We start from the raw sequence: 19,745 nt of genomic DNA on the forward strand, positions 1-19,745 counted from the left end.
CAATACTTTTATGTACTGATTTTATATATATATTTTCATTTCTTCTTATAGTGTTTTTTTTATATCAAAACACATAACAATATTAACATTTTTAGAGTACTTTAAATTGTATAATATAATTTAGTTTTAAATGGTTATTTTATTGAGTAATTTTGAAAGTAAAACGAGGACCTATTAATTATACTATTCATTAAAACTGATATAATATCTACTTAAAATAAACGTCGGTCGATGGGTTTTAGTACACAAGTTATAGTTATTTGTGAGTACAGACCAGGACAAGATAAGTCGGGTAGTGTTATAAAGTATTTTTATCGCCAGACCTTAGCGCTACTGTCGAAACTTTTGAGCTTAACAAAACCGGTAACTATATTATTTAAATCCGGTTATCGACCAGTCGATATTTTCCGGCGATTATTTTGTTTTTAACGAGTTAGAAAAATGTATAGCTAATGACTCCAGATGTTATCGCATAACACTACCGCTAGTAATAAGAAATACATTATAAACAACGACTATATAATCCATTTTCTTATTATTAAACAAAAACGTGCACCAAAAGCTTTTATAAAAAAGAAACAATAATTATTGTCGGACAAAAAAAAATTACCTTTGTATAGTGTAAAATCGTGATGTGCGCCGTACAATATATTTTATCTTACGACCTAATGAAAACACTACATCACACATTTAAGCTTAAAAAAACTTTGTGTCTATATATTTTCATTAGGTACGCGTATTTTAACATATTATCCGTGCTGGTTTACACGAGTTAACCTAAATGCGCCACATTAGGTCGTGTTATTTTAATACTATGTTAATATATGTTCGCACGAAAGTCCTAACAAATTGTGTTACGAAAATGCGTTGTGTCGGAAAAACTACAATATAACTTTCCTTAATATACCTACATGTTAAGCGTTATAGTGTGCTAATGAGCAACGGTTTATTAGTGTGTTCGAGTAGTTGAAAGTAGTTCATTCTAAAGTTTCTAGCTGAGCACCTGAAAAACCCGCAGAAAATACAATGGGAAATGTCTCAGATGTTTTTTTTTTCATTAAACATATTGCATGCCATCAATTCGCTGGTTTCATATTGTATTGATTGTTTTTTCTTAAAGAATATACTTCATTTAACAGAATATTTTTTTACTAATAACACGGTACTACAAACATCTGGTCGATTTAAATTGCTATTGTCATATATAAACTTTGTATTATTGGCTGTTAAAAAACAAAATATAATTATATATTTTTATTATATAAGAAAACTCATAAGTTACCAAAGTTGATATTCTCTAGTTTACTTCGCTGCTCAGCGTGAACTAATATTCTTTTGTTTTACACGCGTGCCTATAATGCACGCTTTTGTCGGTATTGGACATTTTCGTATAATGTAATATATAATTAATATAAACTTATGGCAGTAGGTAACATGCAAAAGCGAAATTTGACACCGAATAACGATACTGAATAGCTCAAATGTGAGATAATATATTCGCGTTTATTAATGATGTGCCGTCAACTTTCTAGAACAGAATTAATGAGAATAAATTGTCACCTTGAATGTACGGTATACCAAATTAACAATCTATATCATAGTTCTAGAACGGCTGTTATAGGAAATTCTATTAGACTTTATTTCGGAAAACGAAATAATGTCATTCACTCGTTTTTGACAATCCGAGAAAATCTACTTACACCTAAAGAATATCCCAAACAAATTTAGAAACTATTTCTACTATTTTTCTGAAAATAAATCTTATCGATTTTAATGAGTTGAAATTACATAATATAGTGATTTCACAATTAGAGTTACAATTGGGTAAGACAAGTTAAACGCATTTCTCGCCATAAACGGTTAAGTGGATCGCACCTCTAATTTGTATTTGTAAAACATTAAATAACTTTAAGCTTAAATGTATAAATTGTACCGTATTACGAATAGACGAAGTAGATTGTATCCTCTTGTATATTATTATATTTATACTATAGATAGAAAGCGAATTATATTGAGTACTTTGAACTGCACAGCGACCAAATTGTACAAAATAGCTACCATTGAGATGAGTTCAAATAAATAGTATTTTTTTTTCTCAATGCCATAATTCCAATAGGCAACGGTAGGGAGTGTTTTTTTTTTTGAAATTTACTTTTTACACAATTCAATATACAAGTGATACAACAGCTACATGGGTTTTTATTTTATTTTGACAAATGTTCGTTTCGAAAAAACTTTTAAAGCATTATTATTGTTGTCATATTATAATAACAAGGCACTCCGGTGTGTGAATAATTTATTAGCACAACGGTTTGATTTACTCAATTGCAATGTACTCCATAATATTATTGGTTCAATATCTCAAGTATAGGGTACGACACAAGCACGCGAATAATTAGAAAGTTGAATCGCAAAAGTATTGACTGTTTGTGTTATTTATTTGCGTTGGTACTAGAATTAATGTTATACAAGGCGAGGTTTCCATTAATACCAGTCGTGTCTCAGAACATATCTTCACCCGATTCTGACAGCTATTGTCCGAATATTCAGATGTGTGTGTGTGTGCGTGTGTAGAACGTGCTATTATTATTAGTGTTAATATAATAGCATACAGTGGATGTAAGTATGGAAAACAATTTTGCTAAAAGCGTGTGGTTTTAAAATTCGATTAAACGAGAACAGCGTAATGAATGCACGTTATATCTTAATTATAATTATGGATCGAATAATATATAGCAAACCCTTGTTTTACTCGCGTATGTTTGCCCGTACTACTGTAATATGTGTTGTATATTTATTAATTAAACGTGTCTGCGCCCTTTTCGAATAACGTGTACGATACAATTATAGAATTAATTATTTTCCATTGTTACGATTTTCTTAATAATAATAATAGTACGATTTTTGTACAGAGGCAATCCTCTGTAAGACGAATGGTAAATTTCTCAACGAATAAAATATATTGCATAAAGCTAAAATATTAAAAAATTTTAAATTAATACCTTTGTGGAATAGGGGCAAATTTAGAACTCTTCAACTTATACACAAAACCCATTGGAAAAAAAACAATAAACAAATACATACACACGCTTTAAATTTAGACAAGAAACGGTTTTTTGTTATTATTTTATCGAGTCTAGCCAAACGGCAAGGTAAATAGAGTAAAAAAAACCTTCTAGTATTCTGTTTGTATTGCATGTCCGTACTTAGCTGTCTAAACTTCTCTCGCGGGTGGCCTACCATCTACCAACAGTGACATTTTCGTTTTAAACGTCTCCCTTAGCGTCATGCCATGCATAATAAACTGAATAAGACATTTTATAGGATAAAATACAGTTTTAAATCGATTTCCAATTTATAACTAGCGATTGCTATAGAAACAGAGGCGCCGAACAAGAGTGTCTGGTGGAGTAAATACCCAATTGGTTTAATGGGCGAAGTAGGTAGCTGATAAAGACTTAGTGGAAGACTTAGTCTATGAATTTGTATCGTTACCAAAAATGTGTTGATGAAGGATATTATGGGTTTTTTTTCATTTAAATAAAATGTCTGTTTTAATATGTTTAAGGGTTTTTCAGAAATGATGAGGCGTATGAGTTAGTTTGTACATTTTCATATGAGTAAAATGTTTTAAATTATTACAAACATTGGCTGTCAATTTCAAAAGTAACAGTAATAGGTCACGTATCCTTATGGATTTAGTTTAATTTTTGAAAAACAAATTACCTATAAAGTTTAATACTGTTTATATTTAAGTATTTATGTTGATAAACTAAAAAAAGTAATATGTTATTTTTATAATTGATCGCTGTCAATTAGTAGATTAATATTTGTGTGACAAGGAATTATTATTATATATTTATAATGGTATTCATTGTATCATCACAATATAATTTCAAATAGGGCAGACATCTTGCCTAATCAATTATGCGCCTGCCAACGTTCTAAATAATTATATTATTGTGGTTATTAAATATATATATTTGCATTTCGCTAAATAACTTAACTAATATCATTACTGGATACTACGCTGAGCTATAAAATAATCAAACTTCAAATGGATTTCCGATGTAGTTGTCATACAATGTATAGTTTAATGTGGTTACCCGTGTACCGAGCCTGCTCGCCTATGGGCTAATCCTAGACTGAACGGTCGCCGATGGGATCGAGTAAGTGGATCTCGGCTTGAGAACGGGAAGCTACCCCGTGTCTACACTTAAGTAGAACCCAAAGTCCCCTTTATATATTTATATGCACCGCACGAGGGGCTAAACGGGCGGTCGTGCCTTTGAATGACGTAACACTGAAGTATGCAACTATAACTATTTATTTATAAGGTAAAACTAACTATACATATATATATATACAATACACTTCTACCTGGGTCCCTGAGATTGTCAGCTGGTCCTGTAGAAGTGGAGTCGAGCGAGCACACACGATGCGGGATGGTAATAGGCGGCGTTAAAGCGTGGTAAAGTGCGTAAATCGGATGAGGGCTAAAATGGTCGTTAATCGCGGTTCGAGCATGGTCAAGTCTCAACTGGTTGTTGGGGTCAGCGCGAGGGCTATTGTCCCGTGTGTTCGCTGTCTCCCATACCTATTGTCTTATTGATAGATGTCCAGTAAGCGTATTTTAGGATGAGTGGTAACGGGGTGTCAAGTGTCCCCGTTACACCCGCTTTATTATAATTTCAAAGACTGTGCTATTACAACCACAATGTTATCGTAATATACGGCATTATCACTATAAATTATAATAACGGTAGTAGTGTGTACTCACTGTAATTTACGTCCCACATTCAGAAATCACGAATAGAATATTTAGTTCCTTTTTATTGGACTGTTAAATGTAGTTGCATATTAGTGGCAATACTTTAGTAATTCACCCAAGTAGTAATAGGTCATAAGTTCAAAATTAATAGCTATACAACTTATTTCATTACCTATAACCCCAAAAAGTATGTTGTCTGTATAAATCCAGATTTAACAGTTAACTCTATTTTTAAAAATGTTGGACCCAAGGACCACAAAATTATAGCGATAATAGTATTTATTTTTATAAAAGTTCTTAATTGTTCTGAAATTTAGAGTTTAATATTATTTTTAAAAGTCCTAAGTTGATTTAAAAATTATATTTATTTTAAGTATATTTTGCATACAGATATTGTGTTTTAATTGTTTCTAATATCGCGTGTACAGCAAATGAACTATTTTTGTCATATTTTCAACAAAAAAATAGTTTATTTTAAAAGATTTCAAATTCGAATTGAACAAATTAAATGGTATACTTTAGAAAGAATATTTACTCTTTGTTAAGATATTTAAAATCTTAATTTAAGTAAAAACTCAAACACTGTGTAAGGCTATAGTAATACTCAAAATAAATACAGAGGCGTACAAAACTTTAAGCCGAAATTAAAACAAAATACAACTTCTATACATTATAAATTAAAATATATCTTACCGTGTTCTTATTTATCTTATTTAATATAATTAAAGAGCTTTAATATAAGTCTAATATGCTATGTTAAAAACAGTATGTACGTTTACGTTATGTTTAATTATGCCGGTTATATAAATGGGTCGTAAATTAAATACCTAGTGGATGTTATATTATACTCTTAAAAGTAATTCATTTTTTGTCAAAAGAGAACTCTCTTGTGTTTTATTATGGGGTAGGTTGAAGTATTATAATTTAAATGTAAATTATAACAGATAGCGTCGGGGAGTTTTCCGACGAAAAGAAATAATTTACTTCCTTTTTTTAAAATTATTTTTCCAACTGCAATTATTTGTTTTTCTTGTGATTTCGAGTGTAAAATGTTTGCTTATTTTAAACTCGTAAAAACGTATCCAGGCAATTATATACGAATGCATAGAAAATCATTGAACTACATTAAAAACGAGATGAAAATGTATTTTTTACTACATAATTCATAAGTAACGAGCTTCAATTTCTTTATTTATGTATGGATTTGTGGACATTTTTTTAAATTTAAATAGCATTGAAAAAAATTAAAAGATTGCATGAAATGATTATATAGATAATTGGCGCGTTTTGAACATTATATAGTTTGTCACATTAATTTAACAGGGAACTACACCAATTAATAATTATACACACAAGACTAGACAGTGTAATAATATGTCAACAACTGTACATTTGGGTGGATACCAACGCAGTGGAAATATTGCTCGAGTGTTGCGTGTTAAATTAGTATAGTAACATATTATTTCGACGATTACTTTAATGGACATTTTCTTAACGACACTCTCGGGTACGATGATTTTGGAACTTTAAAGTTCGATTCGTTTAGACGAGGCGTGGCAGTTGTGCGATTGTCGTTTCTCAGATTAGATGAAACATTTTTCAATGAGTATTTTTTGTTTTCTCAATACTGAAATGTCTACGAAATCGCGGTTTGGCAAGATAAACCGATTTCACCTCAATTGACGGAAAGGTTTCCGAAAAGTTATTCTTACATACTTATTACGTCAATAACAGAACAAATAATAATAATACATTTTTCAAGGGGTACTACCATTAGAAATACTAAATTATTCACGGAAGTCGCATATTTTTTAGCTGGAAATATAAAGAAGTATTTTTATTTATATTACTTGTACAAATGAGTCGAGTGAACAACATTTTCCATTACTTTTACGGTCTTACGACGATGTTAGGTTAGGACACTTTGAACGATCCATATTGTTAAAAAATAAAAAATATAAAAAGACATTTAAGTAAAGTTAAAAACAGCATATTATAATTTATCGTTTTCCGAAGATAAATATTTTTTTGTGATAAATTATGGATAATTGTGATTTTGTAATTTATAGCGAACGATTTAAGTCTGTGTACCTACCGAATAACTATCCGGTAAATGTGTTTATGTATTTTAATTGTTGTAAGTTAATAGGGCAAATGTTTAACAGGTAACCCAAGAAGTTTCGTGATGTGTATATATTGGTGTGATACTATTTTGGTGAACCTAACGTATTAAAACTTTATTGCGGGGTTTACTTGCCAATCTAAACCGAGCGGATTTATAATAGGAAGCTATTAAAAAGGAAATTAACAGAACCCGCTTCGTTAAAATCGTCAACAATAAATTATTGAGGTAGAAATCAAAAATCGATAACAATAAAATATAATGTCATTCTCAGACAGAGTTGGGCATTACGCAAATCATTTTTTATCTGAACGAAACAATAAATATAAAAAATATCCTTTATTATTTGGATTATTTGTTATTTACTATTCGCTACCATATTTGTTTATGGTTTACTAAAATTTGTTTTTATTTGTTACTCGTTTGAATGTCTAAATAATAATGCATAGTATATTTGAGTTACAAATAATGATATTCACGACTACAAAATTATTTATTATACTATTTCAATTTTGGTCAATTTTACCATAGTTAATTAACCGTAGACAAAATTAGTGGTATAAATGTCAGTCTTTAGCTAGAAATTAGAAAATTATCGTTACATAAAATCGAGTTGATAATACTTGGTAAATAGTTGGTAGGATAACGTTAGGTGGATGTAAAAAGTTCAAAGTTGGTATTAATACTATGTCTTTGTACTATGTATTTATGTTACTTAAGCTATTAAACAGTAACGTTAATTTGTTAAACAAAGCTTAGCTGTAGATTTTCATCTTGGTTAACCGACAATCCCTTTTATCACGTTATTCGGTGTGTTTAATTATTGTTTGTTAAGTATTTTGCCCGTGGCGTTCGAGATTATAATGCGCTTTAATTACTGTACAGGCGTTTCATATTAGTTGATTAAATTTTGTAATTATATTTATCAAACAACGAGCGACTTTTTCATTTTACATTTTAATTTGACACCAAATCATTTGGGCGGAATATTATGTAACTTAAAACATACATTTTTTTAATAATAAGACATTGTTAAAAGGTCCCAAAAAGTGCTTCATTTAGTTTACCCACCATTTAGTAGAACACGAGTTTAGTTTTATTTTATTTTGCAAAACTCAGAGATTAATAAAGTAAAAGGTGAAAAACGCAATTTGTTGTTGTGACAATTTCAGCGTTTCATTTCAGGCGAACATTTTATTTTTTATACTACTATTATTTCTTACAGATGTTAAAGTTTTTATTATAATAGGTATTAGGTATTGTTAATGGGCAGGCGAGAGCGATTTTTTATCAGCGGTAATTATTGTTGCACTTTATTTTTTCAGTTTAATTTCAGAATGCTGGCTAAAGCGTTAAACATGTTGATTGCAAGCAATCGCTTATTTTATCGTTCATCTTTTCGTAATTCCAATAAAGTAATCAATAGTGTTAATAATAATAGTAACAAACTTTTCAATAGCAAATAATACTTATTTATTTAATTTGTTGAGCTTGGGAAATTCGTTTTTATTTGATGTTTTTCTTTTGCGACATTTATTCTTGTTGCAATGAAAGTAATGAGTAAGTAAACAACTTTTATAACTGCTTAGAAAATGTATTTTCCTCTCAGACCGCGTTAATGCGTTTTTAAATGCAATCATTATTATTTTACATACTCTTGGGTGTGTTTTTTTATTATTTTAATTGGAAATGTACAAACGTATTGTTATTTTAAGAAAACCATTTATTTTCCAACACGATACATTCCGCGGTACATTCAATTTATACTAAGCTGCCGGTCAACATCCTGTTCCAATTAGTGCTTTTTGATATAAAGAGACGCGTCATTTTTCACACTTTATTTAATCCACGTCCAGGTGCAGATCGCTAAGGTTTTCTTTATTGTTATGGCTGATTTTTTATTAATATGGAAATTGGAAATTGCTGAGTTCTACCAAAGTACTTTGAACATACACTAACCAGATAGAACATATTATTTAGTACCTATTCGTTTTAGTTTTGATAATATTTAATTAAAATGTTTGAGTGTCCAAATACGTTGAACTTTAGATTAAAAGGTGGTCTGAATTTTTAATTAATTATTTTTTATTTAGGTGCTAGTAAAAATCATCATTTATTTTTTTGTTTATGGAGAAATATTAGATAAGTTACATTTTACAGATTTTGCGGCTCGACTTGTTCAATTTGGTTTAATCAAAATGCTTGCATTAACAAACCTGGATGGACTAAAAATTATAAATCAAATAATTGCTGACTTTTATTGGATGATTTTGGTCGTGTAGAAAAAAAAAGTTTTTACCACGATCAATTTTCATTTGATATTAATGTAAAAATCAGTTTTAATATATTTCGGCACGCGAATGGTAGTTTAGAATTGTATTTTTGGCGCGTACCAAGTCATCATTGTAGTTGTTTGCATACAAATTCCACATCTACATGTCTAAGGTATACTATTTCGCAGTCATATCTTGTCATTAATATTGCTACATATTCGATAAGGTACCAATGTTTATGGGGTCGTGCGTATGGGTACACAGAACAATACTCGTACATGCCCCCGGTTACTTATCAGTTAACTGTAATATATTGCAATGGAGATACTCATTTAATTTATTGACGGTCGTGTACTTTGCCAATGATAATATATACTCATTCAATTGTGTCTGTTAGTGTTTAACATAAGAAAAAAATGTAAGAAGTATATATTATAATGTTTATTAATGCCCCGGAAAATATCAACTGTGTGGGTTGAAAAAGAAAGGATGTCTCAGTGCAAATGTTTAGAATACTAATTGTAAGATTTGAGTGCAATTATCATCACAGTCGGGTCGAGAATATAAACTTAAGTATATTGGTTTTAGTTTCATTATAGTTCAAACATTCTAATTGTAATACATTCTACTTTAAAGATAATATTCTTTAATATCGGTTTAAATAAAAAATATCCATACAACTGTGCTTTTAAACTAAATATTACCATTTTATAAGAAAGACTGTCTTCATATATTTTTAAATATGGAGGCGCAAAGCACATATTTATTTTTCCAAAATTCATGACCTAGTTTCTATTAATTAATGTAGGATATTGTTTGGTGAATTCTTTATAACGATTCCAAGAACAATTTCGGTTACTTTTTTAATTAGACCTTAGTCAGGAGTTCTTTTTTGAATAAATTAAGTAAGTTAATCTTTTGCTACCTTTACCTCCGTTTTTACCCTAAAAAAATACTTAGAAAAGGGTGTTCAAAATTTTAACGTGCGTAAATTATTGTTTCTATTTCAAATAACAACAAAAATGACATAAGTAAACGTCATAAATGGCACTATGTATTTAAAATTTGTTGTCTATAATATCATAAGAACATATCTAATTATATTATTTCTAGTGCTCGTTAGGAACAAACCAAGCGCATTATCTTAAAAATTAACCCAACGCCAATCAACTAGTAAAAAAAAAAAAAAAATACCGACGCCAACCTAGTATCCACCCCTAATAACACCTTCACATGATTTGGCGCCACTGTTGTAGTCTTTTTGTTCTTATCAACTCATATGTTCCCAATTCCCACAAACCTAGAGAATAAAGAACAGAGGTTATTTATGTGCGAAACAGTCCTTGGAGTGAAACAACAAAACTTTTGTCTAACAAACAAAAGCCGTTTCAAATAGCATTTACTTGGAATGCTCGAGTTGAAGAATATAAATCACCAGACGACAGTAAATACGCGAAATGAAGAATCCCGAAACCCCTTAAAACGGCGGGGAAAAAACAATTCTGTTATCAGTAGATCAGTAATATTTATGATGTACCCGATTAGGAGGCATCTTGAAAAATAGAATCTAATCTGAAGTACGCGCCACAAGAATTTCACAAGCCTCGTTGTAACGTACAGTTGAGAAAATCTCATCTGGCACGTGGTGAAAAGGTATCTTTTTGAATTTAAGAAATAGGCAGCGACAATACAATGTCTGATGGAATATTATTATCGGACGGATTCTCAAAGGTCTGCTCAAACTACAAACGATGTGTGTACGATGCGTACCAATTGGCGAGCAACAACAATAATTATTATTGCTAATGATGCTTTGCACGTTGTAAATAATCGTATTTACCATGCAGCATACGGGCGAAGTCGAGATAATAAAACCAACATTAACGGCCGCTGTCGGCCATGTGGCTTTAACGGTTGAGTGATGATCAACAGATTCAAGACGTCTTTCGCAAAAACCGCATCTTAGACAGGTATGACCGCCTTTCAACACTTTTCCAAACAGCATATTATATAAACGCCCAATCGTTCATCATAGATCAAGGTTTATTAAAAAAAAAAAAAAATGTTTTCTATAGTTTCATAAATTATATAATTATTTCTTCACCGGAAGTACGATTTTTGTCAATAACGTTAAATTATGTTTGTCACATTATCGCAATACTTATTTTAGTTCTACAAATGATAAAAGCTAATAAAATAGAATACTAGATTTTCTAATCTTGTTGTTTCTATTAACTGATGTATTATTTAATTACTTTGAAAAGTTTTTCTTGCACACCCTAAGTAGGTCCCTAACTTAATACATTTATTTTAGAATATTTTAGAATCAATGATACTACTAAAATCGCGCAGTCCATCTAAAATAGGTCAACGCTGTATTTATTATATTAGAAACAAACAAGATATTATTTAATATTAATTTTTGTAAAAGTTTTTTTTGAAAACAACTATAGGTTCATGAGTTTCACAGCAAGAGCAGCAGAAACGCCGCACTTAAGGTCAAGTAAATACCGGAAGTCAAAGGGATGTTTCCGGTAAACCTTCGTCTATAAAATTACATTTCAAACGACCTAAATACATATTAGGACCTCCCTAGTTGTTTGGCGTGCCTTATAATTAAGATAATAATTGTTTTGTAATTTATGAACTGCCGTGAATGTCGCGAAACAAACGTTGCGCGCACAGAATATACATCAAAGGGCAAGACATTTGTGTTAAAGCACTACATTTCTCTAAAACTAATTAAGATTAGTTTTTATGAACCTATTTTATGCCACGATATTATTTTATATATTTTTTTATAGTTTTATACTTAATCAGTTTTAGCTTCGACGATAGTTAAAAAATAAAATAAATACAGATACAACTAAAACCATAAGAAAAACAAGAGTCATCGGTTAATTTTGAAAAATAAAACTAATAAACAATAATAAAGTTTCGAATAATTTTTTTTTTTGGAATTTAACCGTAACTCCATATAACTTTACAAATATTCTTCAATTTCAATAGTAATGATTGTAAACGAATTATCTACCAATTGTTTGTAATTATATCAACAGGTAATTTTGGTTTTTTATTTGTTAGTTTCAATATGATTTTAAAAAATTGATCAAGTATGAAAAAAAAAACTTAAGTGGATGAAACCGAAAAACTATGAAATCTGTTTCTCCTCTGCCAAAAAAAAAATAAAAAATAGTGTTATTCTTTTTGGTGTATCATTCTGTATACGATATACCCATTTGTGTATATATTTTTTTTAACTATGTAAAGCCAAAGTCAAAACCGACTAATTATAATTATTAGTTTTATTTTTACCGAAGTTATACTAGATGGTTCCCGGTAAAAGTCCGTTATTTGACTTTGGGGGGCGAAAATTGATTTTACCATGTGTCTAAATTGTCTTATTGTTTTAACGCAGCTAAAGGTGTTATGATACCACTGTATTATTTAAACATTTCCAACTGTATGCGATTCAACGGCGCCTAATTTGCGCTTTGCCGAGGTGTGCGGATAACGTTAAACGTCAAAAATGATATCTGGATGATAAATTACTCGGAGCGGTTGCGGTGGTCGGTTAATTACTATTGATTTTCGGTCGAACAAATGCGAAAACCACTGGGTAATGTGTTTGTATTTTTTTAAAGTTTCATCGTACATTTTGTTTGCTGATAATATTATTACAGTGCGCTGAAAACGGTAACCCAGACCGGCCAGCTACTAGTATATATTATTTTGTTAACATTATTTTTTCGAGCATAATAATAATTCTGATATTATTCTTACATTACCTATTTTTTCGAATCAATCACAACGGTTCGGTATGCGAATGCGACGCGTTCGGACGGCCACAAACGTTGTTTTCATATTATTCTCTCTGGCGTCGCCGCCGGGCCGGACTCGCAGGAAAATGCGATTTTTCTTTTAACAAAAACTCACACGAGGGCGACCAGGGAACTACATCGGCACTATTTCAACTGCACGTGACGTACGACGAATCGACAATGGAAAAAAAAAAATCACACGGCTTAGGTACAACAGCTGTAATACACCTATATCGACGTTTAGCGAACGCTATGTGTGTTGCACACGAGGCAATTGATAGTACACTAATCGCGCGCGCGCAAAAATAAAAAAAAAAACATTAAAATATAAAAAAACACACTCATACACACAATCGTAGGCGGAGGAGATGATATTATTATTATGTAGCGTCAATTCCAAACGAGTTAACGATACATTTCCTGTGCGCACACAATGCTTTCATTCACGGTGTCGTTTATCGTACGGTCGCCGCCGTCTTTGTCGACCCGCTGCTGCCGGCGAGGGTCATCCGTACGGCCGTCGTCGACACCACGGCCCGATTCTATCCGCTGCCCATAAACTTTGATAATACTATCAATATTATGTTGTTGTTGTTATCGGTACAATAATTACATTATGGCGACGGGTCGGGGAGGATGAGGGACCGGCGGAAGAAGGAAGAAGGCCGATTCGGACCCGAAGGACTGCCGACAAATCGTACGCGACATCTTTTGTCGGTACTCGCGCAAGGGAGAGTCTAGCAATGAAAAAGGGGGGAGCTAGAAAAAAAATTCACTTCAAATACATGTCGGCAACGGAGACAGAATGCAGTTACTAGTTTATATAGTAAAAGTATCCAATGTATTATAATATAAAAAAAAAAAAATACTCTTTTAATGTACATAATTTAGAGAAATAAGGACAGAGGCATAAGTTCCCCTAGTTTCCCAACAAAATGTATTAAGGTCGACCATAACCACGTTCCAGATGTGTTCAAATTAGAAGTAAAGAAAGAAGTCCAGAGAATGATATCACAAACACTAACGTCACAAGGTAACCTTCAGAAAATAATTACTTCTTCGCAACTAAATCCATTTATATCAAGTGCGTTACCCGAAGTATCTATTTTAACATTAATAGCAAGTAAATATCAGATTTCGACATGTCTTGACCGAACATTATCAGTTAATAATATTTATTTTTATTTTTATTTATTGACGATAAAGATAATGATAAACATACCACGGTTACCACACACATACCAAAGATACTAAAAATACCATGGCTACCACACATACAAGGTTACCATATGCATTAAAATAAAATAACAAAACTAAAAATAGCTAAAGATACTTAATTTACAAATTATGGGTTTTACCAAAAATTTTTTCCTACAAAAGTTGTTAGTTTTGATAAGAACATTTCTTTGGTTAACAAAAAATACATGGTTTCCATTTAAAAAAAAACATGTTTTTGACCGTAAGTCAGCCATTTTGAATTTTGGGCCCTATTTTTTTAATTTTTATAACGTCCCCTTTTGTGCTCTAAAAGTCTCTAATAAGCAACTTTTTGATTGGATTAGTATTTTTAGAGAAAAATCGATTAGTATTTTAAAATGGGACACCCTGTATTATATAAATTTTTTTTTTACAATACAAAAAAGTAATTGGAAATGGTATTTTGAAAAACTAATCCAAAATGTTTAGCCCTTACGGCCAAGTGGTCGTCTACCGTACGCCGTGCTGACCGTATGTTATCGTAAAACGTATTTTTAAAAATATTACCTGAAGCACTTTCGATAAAATGAAAAACAAGTACTTGAAAACATTTTTTTTTTTCGATTATTTTTATTATTCTTTTTATATATATATATATATATATATATATATATATATATATATATTTACCGACCAGCGCCGGTAAGTTTTTAAAGTAGTCGAATTGTGCATATTTTATTTTTCAAATACAAGTCCAAAACGTTATTTTGTTTTGTAACATCAAAAGTTATTTGTACGAATAATTTGTTGTGTTTACAGCAGTTTGTTCAACAGAACTATATCATGTTTAAAAACGCTAATCCGCTTTTTTAGAACCGTGGAAAATAATTTTACTATAGAATTCTCTACTTGTATTTATACTGAAGTAATTCAGCTTTTTAGCATTAAGTAGTTTTTAGCACAAGGTAAATAATTTTATAAATGTACAAGTAAAAAAAATCTTGTATTAAATTATTGATTCATCAAGTTTTAATCCAAAACACATCAGAACTAAGTCGTAAAAGAGAATTCATTTTTTTTTGCATAATATTCAATTACCGAATCTTATTTGATATTTTCTTGCCTAAAAGTATTAAAAAAAACAGCTGAAGATGTTTTCATAGAAATATCTCGGTTTAAAAAAACTGTGTTCACACAACAGATTGTATCGGTATCATACATTTGTTTTGGCCACGCATAAGAATGAAATTTACTCAATGTCATTTTCAAGCAAAGCTGGGTGTATATACAGTCTAATAGATCAAATAGTACTGTCAAACAGTTTATATAATTCAATGTGAAAGGTGCTCAGGCTATGTATGGAATACAGATCAAAACGAATAAGGAAAAACTCTAAAATATTGAACCAGAAATATATGGTTCTTTTATATTATTTATCATATTTTCGTTTTTCTCGGTTTGTATAATCAAAGTTTGAAGACACCAAAAGAGATCACTCTAATTTGGCTCGACTTGTTTTGATCAGATTTACCAGGTAGAATTTTTGAAAAAGCCAGCGTGGTATTTTAAAAATAAAATAATATAATATTAAATTTTCTAAAATGTTCATTGCCTATTATGCCTGTTAATGAGTATTTTGGTGATTTATTATCATCAATTTATTGTTGAAAATCAACTTGTGTAATATATTTGATAAGTCTGATCACGTTGTTTAAAAACTAATATTCATATCATTTTTATCCTTTTTACTTGAAGGTGTTTCTATAACTATGTATTGCGGGTCGTGTATATAAATGATAGGCTAGTGTAACGCGGTAACGCCCAAAATGCATTATAATTAAAAGTGTTTAATACGTTAATTGTGAACCCTGTTTTTATTCCCCTCTCCCGTCCCTTGTCATTTATGATGTTCTCTTTTGGTGGAGCTTAAAATTATTAAAAGGCACCTAGATAATAATATTAACGATAAATGCTATATTATTTTCAAAATAATAAATAAGTATAATGACTATAAAGCATACACGTTCAAAAGTGATTTCACTCAAGAAAACAATTTTTGTTTTTTATAAAGCTTTTATTTTATTACAGTTTAGTTTTTTAAAGCTATTATATCTATTAAAAACCATAAAAATGATAAATATAAATACAAATAAACTTTTTAATCTTATATATATTTTTAAAAAAAAGTACTTTGTCTCAATACTTAAAAATAAAAAACTGGCGTGAATGGAATTCACGCAATTAAGTATTAATAAAAACAAAAGGTTGATTTCACCGAGTGGAATAATTTTCCTCTTGTTTCTTGACTTTCATAAAGTCTTAAGACTCCTGATTTGACATAAGCCATTTTGTTAAGTGGTTAGTATGTATAAGAGTTTTTTTCTTAGTAGAGATTAATGCAAAACAACTGAAAAAGTGTAAAGCTTTTTATTTGAAAAAGTGTGCATTCGAAATCGAGGGTCCTTCTTAAAACTTCTAAAGATTAATTACCTCCGGTTTTATCTAAAGATATGCAAACGGCTAAGACGGAATTTCCTCACGGTTAATTTGAATGGGCTTTGTTTGGGTCTCGACATGAATATGTTTCTGTGTTATAAAAATGAAAAAATGTTAGTTTGTAAGTGATACTCTAAAATTCCAACTTCTTGTATTAAATAAAAACATGAGGGGTAACACACAAGAATTATTTAACTCTCAGCTTTAGTAAATTCTGTACACTATGGTGTTTGAGAATCACTTATTATTTTTTCATTTCTTAATGCTAAGTTTTGCCTTAGAATTTTACATGATAAGTGGCCATCTATAATATTGTTTCTGTCTATGCAATTTATAATGATTGTACCAAATAATAGGTTTGCTAGTCTATCTGTTATATTGTTCGACGAGGCGTTATGTGTTTTGGCCGTAAAAGTCATGATAATTATCTTATCAGTATGGAATTTGATCAGCTACTATAATTAATAATAATAAATCATCAGCTGAATAATAAGGATCAGAATAAGGTACATATTCCACTAATAAAGGTTTAGCAGTAAATTATACATTGACTGTTTGTGGTTAAATTATGATGCAAATACAATATCATAACCAAGCAATTTATTCTTTATTTAGTCGTTATGGAATTTCACTATTAGTAGTTCTACAGTGTATAAGAACATAAACGCTTTTTTATGTGTATGATACCAAAAAAGTAAATAGAGAAATTATAGTCATTAAGCCGTTTGGCGTATAAAATATTCAACAGAAACTCGACGACAAAATTACTATAAAAATAATATATTATTCAAAAATTATAAAAGTCATAAAGGTGATTTTTTTTATTTTTTATAAATTATTCATACGCATAACGTCGGTATAATGACTTCAAATCATTATTTGTATATGCAAGAATAGACTTTTGAGTTAATATCACTGGCATGCATTTGTTTATTTGCAGATACTATTGAAAGTATATTTTTAAAAATGACAAGTAAAGAGGATATATTAATTTAACTATTATAACGAAAACTCCACAGGTTATAAGTTACAACCAAAGTATATTTTGATATCGAGTAGAAATTAGTATTCGAGTTCAAACTTTTATGGATCGAATGCCAGTTTGCTAATTAGACAATCAATGACAAACGAAGGATAGATTATTGCAGTGAACCGTTTATATGAGTGCAAGTCCTTTAGAAGTGTTATTGTTATAATAAGAAACGTATACGCAGGGATGTACTAAATATTTCAATTACACCGGGTGACAAACCGAAAAGGAAACACATAAAATGAAAACGTTATTTGTTCGTATTTTCATTTTATCCTGGGTCACGATGAACATTAAAGTGATTTATAAGATGGTTATTATACGAATGAAGATCCCGCTGTAGAAAAATAAAAAGGATATACCCCATATGTACGTGTGTACTCTATAGACATTAGTTTCAAGTGTTCGTGATTTGAAAACATTACACGATTTGAAAAGTATAAAGTTTAATTACGTTCTATTGTTTTAAACTAATTAATAGACGAGTTTTGATAATTAAAAAAAACTACTCGCTTTATTACTAGCCGCGTTAATGTCAAAATCAATACGACCTATTTCCAACACTATTGTTTGTGTCCATTGTATTAAAAAACAATTTAAAAATAGGCTAACTTTATTTTTAAAAAAAATGTATAATTGATTTATTTATCATCAACGGGAAAAAGTATCTTACAATTATTAGACGATGAGTTCCATCCTCTCTTGAAACCTTTTTTTTTATAACGTTACTACCGTACGTTATAGGTTAATCTATAGTTAAAAAGATTAGTATTTTTTGTGACATCAGGATGCTAATGAAATGATTATAAATTTAATTTCAGTAATTTGCTAATCTTTCGTAATTCAACTGTATGCCTGTATTATTTAATTGAAAAATTAAAATTTATCACCATTAGTGTCTAATATTTTCGTCCATAATTAATAGATAGAAAATGTTGTTTAATGTAATTTAATTATACGTTATTTTTATAATTATATGTAAATTATAATGTTGAATCATCATTGTCTAAGGATACGGTTTAAATGCCTCGCAAAACAATTTTTTTAGTAGTGAAATACTGTTAATTGTATGCGCACAAATAACTTGTTTTTACTTCATTTCAGATTATGTATTTAAGGCTATAAAACTAATATTAAAAAAAAACAAATGACGTTTATATCGTATCACATGTCCCAATGAGATAATAATTGTTACGGGACAGTCTTGTGAGTCATATCAATATTAATTGTTTACAATCAGTTTAGTCGAATTAGGCCGAAAACATAATATTTGCAATAATTAAGAGTTCATGCCCCCTTTGCATTGACCAGTGCACCGCGAGAAACAGCCACTTGTAGATGGCTAAGTCGTGATGTTACAACTTACACTCGTTGTCGTATTATCATATCATTGTTTTATCTCTAAACCAACAGTAGCGTAGTTACAGTAGCGTAACAAGGTAAACGGTTTGTGTACATACATAATTTACCGCATACAACAACAGCTGTACACTTAATCCATACTTATTATGATACCATGACGCGTAATGTCTGCGTTTGATGTGAGGTGCAAGTTTACCTGCGGTGCGTTAATAATAATGTCTATCCAGCTGGCAATAATTATTATTAACGCCTGAAGGTGTGCCCGGTTAGGTTGTGCGCACGCTCGCCGCAGAGTAAACACATTACAGTCAATCCTGGCACCGAGATTTAAGACACATTATATATAATATCATCCTTTTGTACTCTGCCCCCCAGCTATCTCTCATAAAACTTTGTGCGATAAAATTTTCACTTTTTCTCCACTCGCAACGCCTTACTATATCTACTTATTATCTTTATTTTCCGCTCTTTTGTGCGCTAGTGTACATAAACATAAAACCGTAACATAATCCATTCTGCGCTCGCCCTCGTTATTCGTAATTACCACCACCCTGTGGTGGGGTTGTAGGTAATCAAATTCACACAAACGTGTACGACCCGGCTGCCCGTTCGCCTTACCTTACTATGGTATTTCATCAAGATGATATAATTCAGTGCATATTTTGAGAGTTTG

The 19,745-nt window shown here is 30.5% G+C and overlaps 1 protein-coding gene across 3 annotated transcripts in view; it reads right to left on the minus strand.

The window, feature by feature from the left end:
- The window catches only part of LOC126842982 (leucine-rich repeats and immunoglobulin-like domains protein 2), a 66,842-nt gene that overhangs the window by 14,305 nt on the left and 32,792 nt on the right, over positions 1-19,745 (minus strand). The window contains exon 1 of one of the 3 annotated variants that reach the window (XM_050580250.1): positions 12,955-13,257. The exons of the other annotated variants lie outside the window; for them this stretch is intronic. The gene's annotated coding sequence lies outside the window, so the exon portion shown is untranslated. Of the gene's footprint in view, positions 1-12,954; positions 13,258-19,745 lie in introns of those variants that run through there. 3 annotated transcript variants of the gene reach the window in all.

Source organism: Adelges cooleyi, unplaced genomic scaffold (genome assembly GCF_023614345.1).
Source record: "Adelges cooleyi isolate 19-005CV unplaced genomic scaffold, UGA_ACOO_1.1 ACOO_flye_CR_arks_rails_tigmint_CR_PRNA_574, whole genome shotgun sequence".
In the NCBI taxonomy this organism is placed as follows: Eukaryota; Metazoa; Arthropoda; class Insecta; order Hemiptera; family Adelgidae; genus Adelges; species Adelges cooleyi.